The sequence below is a fragment of the Eurosta solidaginis genome, unplaced genomic scaffold (genome assembly GCF_040869045.1).
Source record: "Eurosta solidaginis isolate ZX-2024a unplaced genomic scaffold, ASM4086904v1 ctg00001481.1, whole genome shotgun sequence".
In the NCBI taxonomy this organism is placed as follows: Eukaryota; Metazoa; Arthropoda; class Insecta; order Diptera; family Tephritidae; genus Eurosta; species Eurosta solidaginis.
Window position 1 is genome coordinate 134,144 of NW_027137151.1, and position 8,634 is coordinate 142,777.

Genomic DNA, 8,634 nt, shown 5'->3' on the forward strand with positions numbered 1-8,634 from the left:
TCAAAAAGTTGTCACACATATATGAAGAATGTGAAGTATTAGACTACCTAAATAACTTGGATATAAGTGTAAAGATAATAAATTTAAAAAAGCTAAAATACAACTGGTTGGTCCAAATATCTAGGGACTCTAACGTAGCCGAATTTAAAAAAATTCAATATATTTTAAACTGCAAGGTGAGCTTTGAGGGTTTCAAAAATGACTCACCAATTCAATGCAAAAATTGTCAACGGTTTTCACACGTTGCAAGTAACTGTAACATGCCATTTAGGTGTGTCAAATGTAGTGAGTCGCACGGGCCAGGAAACTGCCAAGTCCCTCCCAAACACCTGAATACAGATAATTTCGTTTACACCGACAAATCTTCAGGACAAGTAGTGAAGCGCGTAGGACTGCCAGTCAAATGCGCAAATTGTTTAGGAGAAGGCCATACGGCCAATGATAAAAAATGTCCGAAAAGGATAGAAATAATAAACAGGCTAAGAACTAAAGGTAATAAGAAAATCGAAAAGGCAGCAAATCCAACAGCAAGATCGGCTGCAGCATCATATATTAACAAAAGTGTATCATATGCGGCAAAATTAAGTGGCGTTACTCAGCCAAATTCTATTAGGGAATCTGGTTTCGATGTAAAATTTAACGCTATCAACGAAGATTGTAAAAGACTACTAGGAAAAGACTTTTTTGGGTGTCTAACCAAAATAGAAAACTTTTCCAAAAGTTATAAAGCAATGGGCAGTGATGAGGAAAAATCACAAGCACTTTTTAATCTATTTTTGACATTGCGTTTGGATGTTTAGACACCTAAAATGCATTTTCATAAACGTAAACTCTCTAGTATCAAAAAAAAAGAGGCATTTTCTTAACATATTCCTAAAAAGGCACAACCCAGATGTGCTTCTGATAGCTGAGCATAAACTCAATATCAGACACAAAATACTATTTGATGGGTATAATTTTGTTGCTCAGTATCGTACTGAGAATAACGGAGGAGGCACTGCTATCTGTGTAAAGGAGTGCTATAAATATTCTAAGTTAAATACAATATGCAATAGCATAGAAAATATCGCGATAGAAATTGAATTAGTAGGTGGTGAAAAAGTGGCCTTTGTAGCCATGTATAAGCCTCCCAATTGCAAATTAATAAGCGAAGATCTAAGCAACATAATAGACGCTGTAACAGCTAAGCAAGTAGTTCTTGGATGTGATCTTAATGCTAGGCATCCTAATTGGGGGGATTCTTTTACAAATGTTAGCGGCAGAGAATTAGCCAATTGGTTAGATGGTCCTCATCTTTTACAAGTTGTACCCACAAAATTGCCCACGCGTCCTGTGAGCAACTCTTTTTTGGATTACTTTCTTATATCCGCTTACGTTACAATAAAATTTCATGAATATTTCTCCAACTCGCTGAGAACATTAGATTATGATTCAGACCATGATGCGGTTGAAATGATAATTATAACTAATGATCCGCTCAAAGTTCCGCCCGTAACCGTTCCCTGCTGGGATCGAGCTAATTTGAAAGATATAAACAGGATTTTAGATGATGAACTCGAAAAATATTCGCTGCCAGCTGATAGAAATGTGAGCGTGGTAGAAATCGACGAGTGCATACTAAATTTGGAAAAGACTTTTGAGAAGGCTATAAAAAAGAATGTCCCTATGGTAGAACTAAAAAAGAAATGCAACCTCAATCTTCCGAATAATATTCTCCAATTTATTAGGGAAAGGAAAAAAATCAGGAGACAAATATTTAGGTGTGTAGAGCCTCATCGCAAATCTACCCTGATTGCCATCAGGAGAAACATGGACATGATAATTTCAGAGTTGCTAACGATTCACGAAGATGAGTATTGGGCAAACCTATTTAAAAATATGAAAATGAATAACCATACATATAGAAGGGTTAAGCAACTTAGTGGTATTAAACGACATAGCGACCTACCTCCTCTAGTTGATGACGGCGGGTGCTTATTAGAGACTAATTTTGATAAAATTAATAAATTAGCTGATCGTTTCGAAAAAATTCATCATCAAAATGTTAATATGGGCTCTACTAATCACACTGAATATGTAGTTAATGAAAATGAAGGAATTAGAGGATACATTCCGTTTTTTAATTTTAATGACACATTCTCTGCAGATGGTTTATCTTCCATAAACGAAAATGATATATCTGAGCTAAAAGAAGATTATAAACAGTTTATTTCACATAAGGAAATTGAATTCCTATTATGGAGGAAAAACAACAAAAAGAGTAGCGGGGAAGATGGAGTACCCAATTTCATATTACGCAAAACTTGTCCGTCATTTTGGAAATTTGTGGCGATTCTTTTTAATCATTGTTATAATATTGGCTACTTTCCTGCAAGATGGAAATGTGCAAAAATGATTCCTATTCTAAAGCCAAAATGTGGTGCAAACGATCTGAAAAGTTACAGGCCGATCTCACTACTTTCTAATCTTAGTAAATTAATAGAAGGTTTACTACTGGATAAAATTAAAGAACACATTCTTGATAATGATACGCTGAAGGACTTCCAGTTTGGTTTTCGATGCGGACTAGGCACTAATCAAGCGCTAACCATATTATCTGACACGGTAACTGCGAACCTAGAAAAGAGAAAAGCGACAATCTTAGTTAGTTTAGACCTTGAAAAAGCTTTTGATACAACATGGATTGAAGGAGTAGTTTTTAAAATGTACAAAATGTTCGGATTTAATAAAAACATCTGCCGAATAATATATGACTATCTAACAGGAAGATCTTTTTTTGTATACAATAAAAATGAAAACTCCATTGATAAAGATATAGTGGCAGGAGTACCGCAGGGGTCGCTGTTAGGTCCTGTGTTGTTTAACATATTCATGGCTGATTTACCGGATCCCAACGAGGGTCTATCTGTAATCGTTTATGCTGACGATATTCTTATATTGTCATCGAAAGCCAATCTAGCAAATGCTAGTGAGGAGATAAATGACTATATAAGAAAATTGACAGATTATTTTAAAATGTGGAAACTTAAGATTAATCCAAACAAATGTGTTTGTACTGCAGTCAAAGGCCTAAAAAAGAGAATATATCGCTCGGCACGTCAATATATACCAACCATTACCATTGGCAATACAACTTTAAAATATGAAAAAAGTATTAAATATTTGGGTGTGATCATCGATGAAACCTTCAAATTCATTCGTCATGTAGATTTTATTCTAGCAAAGGCCAAGAAGATATTTTTCATGTACATATCATTTTTAAAAAGAGCAAAGGATTTGAGCGGCAAAATCAAAATCAATTGTTACAAGCAATTAATAAGACCAATTATAGCTTACGCATTTCCTATTTGGTTTGGAATCTCTTCAAGCCAAATGGAGAGATTACGTAAATTTGAAAGACAAATCCTTAGAGTTTGTACTAATACCAGTCGTAGGCCATTCAGGCAGGGTTTTAGCCGATATATTTCAAATAAAACTCTGTATAAAAAATGTAAATTGGAAAGAATTGATCAATTTATGGTGAAAAATGCTTTAAAGTGCGTAAATAAGTTAAAAAATAGCAAGAATAAATTAATTGATAAATATTTGTTGAAAGAAAACTCCATAACATTCCCATTTGAAGGACGATTTATGTCACCAGTTCACTTAAAAATATTATATGAAAAGAATGTTCTGTTTAGAGATAAGAAATTACTATTCTATCACAGAAGAATAAATTCATTGAACCTCGCAAACTCTGTATATAATATTAATCAAAATGATTTTCAACCTAAATAAAAAAATGTTTATAACCTCATTAGATCTAAGTCTTTTGTAAATATATTTCTGTCTATCCTTTCTTGTTAGCTTTAAGTTAGTTTTAAGATATAAATAAATATAAAATTGAAATCCAGTTTTTTTAGCTTTTTCTGGATAAATACAGACTTAATTAATATTCAAAGAATATTTCAAAGCAATGCTGTTATCAAATCTTATATTTAGCTATGAGCACTCTTAGATAAGTATCAATACGTTAAGAAACACATGTATAGAATATAAGCCATCAACAAATGTATTCAATGAAATTAATGATGAATAAAAAAAATGTTTGACAAAATGTTTGACACTTAGAAAATTATTAAAAAGTGTGAGTGATAGTGAAGTGATTTTGTGAAAATTAAATATGCCTCCTAAAACTAGTGGTAAAGCAGCTAAGAAGGCCGGTAAGGCTCAGAAGAATATTACTAAAAACGACAAGAAGAAGAAGCGTAAGAGGAAGGAAAGTTATGCCATCTACATTTATAAAGTGTTGAAACAAGTACATCCTGATACTGGTATATCGTCGAAAGCAATGAGTATCATGAACAGTTTTGTTAATGACATTTTTGAACGTATTGCTGCTGAAGCATCACGTTTAGCTCATTACAATAAACGTTCAACAATTACTAGTCGCGAAATTCAAACTGCCGTACGCCTATTGTTGCCTGGTGAATTGGCTAAGCATGCCGTGAGTGAGGGTACTAAGGCTGTTACCAAATACACAAGCTCCAAGTAATTTGTGCGACTGAGGAAAATATGTATAAAAGTGAAAAATGTTAACAAAAAGGCCCTTTTCAGGGCCACAAAATATAAATTAACAAAGAGATATGAATTTTTCTAAGTCGATGAAAATTTTTAATTTTGTTTTGCAATTGAAACATCAAAAAATGCTAACAAAAAGGCGCTTTTCAGGGTCACAAAATATAAATTAACAAAGAGATATGAATTTTTCTAAGTCGATGAAAATTTTTAATTTTGTTTTGCAATTGAAACATCAATTTTAAAATTGGTCAGCATGGTAGGGCTGACTTACAGTGTCAGACACTAGAGCGGTTAATTATTATGGCGAAGCAACGCTGTAGTCAGACGTATTGCGTACATTTTTGATCTTTTTGTTTGTATATTTTGTAGCCCTGAAAAGGGCTTATTGATAATTCAACATTTAATGAATGTTGTGTCCTTGTAAATTATCACAAAAAACGCAGCATATTTATTTTTTAGCTGATGCCTTTTTTGCAGCTGGCTTTTTAGTCGCAGCCTTTTTTGGTTTGGTAGCAGTTGCTTTTGCTTTTGTTGCCTTTGACTTAGCGGTGGCAGATTTCGACTTGGTTGGCTTGGCTTTAACGGCGCCAGTCTTTTTTGCGTCTTTAGCCTTAGATTTCTCACTTTTCTTTTTTTCGGCGGTTTTCTTAGTGGCAACAGCTTTTTTCACTTTTTTCTCACCACTTGCCTTTTTGACACCACTCGACGATTTTTTCTTTAATGTTGCACTATCTTTTTTGGCTTTTGATTTATCAACCGATTTTGACTTACCATCACCTGATTTAGTGGCTGCAGCTGATAATTTAAATGAACCAGATGCCCCCTTTCCTTTGGTTTGAATCAATTTTCCACTAGTAACAGCCGATTTCAAATAGCGCTTAATAAATGGTGCCAATTTTTGGGCGTCACATTTATATGTTGCACTAATATATTTCTTAATTGCCAAAAGTGATGAGCCACCACGTTCCTTCAAATTCTTAATCGATGCATCTACCATTTGTTGAGTTGGTGGATGAGTGGGAGCAACCGATGGTTTTTTGGGTTTAGTTGCTTTTTTAGCAGCAACTTTCTTCTCAGCAACAGCAGCAGAAGCAGCTACTGGTGAGCTAACATTTGCAACAGCGATTGTGTCAGACATTTTCACTTAATTATTTTATTTAAACTTTTATTAACACTTGAAAATATTTATCAATTTAAGCACACAAAGCACAAACTCACTATTTATACTTTTTTATACAAGCGCATAGAATGCGATACTCTGTTTAAAATTTGAGAAGCGCAGCGAAAAGATGGATGACAAATGTTTTCATTTCAGTGCTACGTACCATTTACATTTGATAAACTTTTCATCTTAATAAATTAATTAAAATTCACATATTAAAGTTATTGCAAATATTCATGTAAAAATAGATAACTGAAATGTGTTAGTTTAATATACGAATTCATTTAAATTGATGAATTTCATATTTTCGGAGTGTCAGGCATTTTAATCAAAAGTTTGCACTGATAAAATCGAATTTTTTCTCAATTAAGTGAAATTTCTTAAAATATATTTGTACTAATCAAAATTTTAATTCGGATATATAAAATATGTTAAATTAGAAATCAAAAAACTTATCTTCGTTGAGTTTTAACAACATTATTTTATTTTAAAAAATTTTTTAAATATTTCTATTGCAACACTAGAGTAACCCTATATGGCTTCACTTAAAGGCATCTAAAGTTTGGAATTTTAGTCTGAATTGATTATTGATATTGGACGTCTACAACTTATATGTATAATTAAATGAAATTTCATGACATTCAAAAAAAAATAAAAAAAATTCTCATTGAATGCTTATTAATTATCAATATGATTATAATATACATATCTGAACATAATCGGACATCAGCGTCCATTTTAAGTACTATAATAGGTGGATGAGTATGAATTTGTACTATGCAGATTCATTTTGTATTTATAGGATGAATGCTTATAAGCTTTAAATCAATAATTGATATGGTAAAAAATTATAACTAATATTATTATGCACGTAAATGTATGCGCGCGTATGAAATTTTTCCATTGAATCTATAGAAATATTAAATTGTATTCCAAGTATTTATTCAATTAAATGCAATTTAATAAAAAAAATATTTATGTACATATATATACATAAAATAAAAGAAAAAGTTGGATATGCCAACAACACGCGGTGTTCCCAAGCGGTCCCCCATCTAAGTACTAACCGCGCCCGACGCTGCTTAATTTCGGTGATCGGACGAGAACCGATGTATTCAGCGTGGTATGGTCGTTGGCAAAATTTGTTTGCCTAAATTGGTATAAGTATGGCTACTTTAATGTGTATACTCGCAGCTGTGAATTTGTCCTTTTTTTTTAAATGATATAAGTCGATTTAAGTAAATTTTGTTATATACTTTATAGTTTAGTGTATTCAGATACTCTTGCTACTAAAATCAGATTAAGTTTATTTTTTACAAAAATGAACTTATGCCATTTTTGAAAATAAGCCTGCTATTATAGACATATTTATATCGCTTGGCTTGTGTCGGGGTATATTCATTTGAATGAGTTTTCATTATGCATACATACGTATGCTACTTAGTTTAAACGAACATTCATACATACTACATATGCATGTACATCTTAATAACATATCTTTCTGTTATGTATTGTATTAGAGAAATTTTGAAATCTTTGTTAAAAAATATTGTGGTCCTGAAAAGGACCGTTTGTTTGAATGTATATTTATTTTGTGTTAATATGTCCGTAAAAATGAATTTAACCGCCGAAACCATACAATGTACGACCCTGCCTCTTCAATGCATATACAACATCCATAGCCGTAACTGTTTTCCTTTTAGCATGTTCAGTATAAGTGACTGCATCACGGATAACATTTTCCAAAAATACTTTTAAAACACCACGAGTTTCTTCATATATTAAACCAGATATACGTTTTACGCCACCACGACGTGCTAAACGTCGAATAGCTGGCTTTGTGATACCTTGGATGTTATCACGTAAAACTTTGCGATGACGTTTGGCGCCACCTTTACCTAATCCTTTTCCACCTTTGCCACGACCAGTCATTTTTTCTATTTAGCACTTTTTTTAGCTTTCACAAGAACACTTCACTTGATCACTTCACAACTAATAGCTTGGTTACCGAACGTAGCTGCTATTTATACAAAAATCCACAACATTGAGTGAGCTACCATTATGTGGCATAAATATTTCTATCTCATTTTAACTCGCACAATATTGCAACCCTAAAAAAAATGGACAAATGAAACGTTTTTGTGTATTTTATTATATGTATTTCCACATTTATAAAAATTAGGTTTATTAAGTTCAGTGATCAGTGTTTATTTTGAATTGTGAAAAATGAAAGTGAGAAATGGCTCGTACAAAGTAAAGAGCAAGTGATTACTGACAATAGCTACTAGGTGTAGTGTATGCAATTGAATTTGCTATAGTGAAATGGACACTAATAACTCTTTTGCTCCCCTAGGGGATGATAAGACAATAAATCAATATTTAAAACAATCCAGTCCGACTAAACCTTCCCAAAATGGGAAGAAGAAGAGTCGGCGGGAAAAAAGGCGACGCAATAATCGTGAGTGTGACGATGGGTCTTTGGACTCTAGTTCCGATTTTTCTAAAATTGTTGAATACAACAAAAAACTTTTGATTTTAAATAAACAATTTGAAAATAAAATTAACGAGCTGGAAAATCGGCTCAAAGCATATGAAACGGCTAGTGCAAGTGCAAGTGTGCCTAAAGTACAATCGAATCAGGAGGTGACAGACATAAATTATAATACAGAGGTTGAATACACTGATGGAATTGGAGACGATGAGGACAGCATGAACAGGGGAACAATTGACAACATGAACAATGAAAGGGAGGCAGCGGAATTAATGGCGTCTGCAGTAACCCAAGAAAGAAAAGTAACAAATGTGAGTATCAAAAACCATAATAAAAGGAGCAAGCCTCCAATATATGTATGTTATAATATTAATATCAAAGAAATAGCCTCAAGGCTTAGTGGTCTACTGGGTCACAAAAA

At 32.9% G+C, this 8,634-nt stretch overlaps 1 non-coding gene across 1 annotated transcript; it reads right to left on the reverse strand.

The window, feature by feature from the left end:
- Nucleotides 1-6,740: 6,740 nt before the first annotated feature.
- Nucleotides 6,741-6,859, reverse strand: LOC137236245 (5S ribosomal RNA). The gene has a single exon (XR_010948338.1). It is a non-coding gene; the product is annotated as a 5S ribosomal RNA (ribosomal RNA).
- Nucleotides 6,860-8,634: the final 1,775 nt, after the last annotated feature.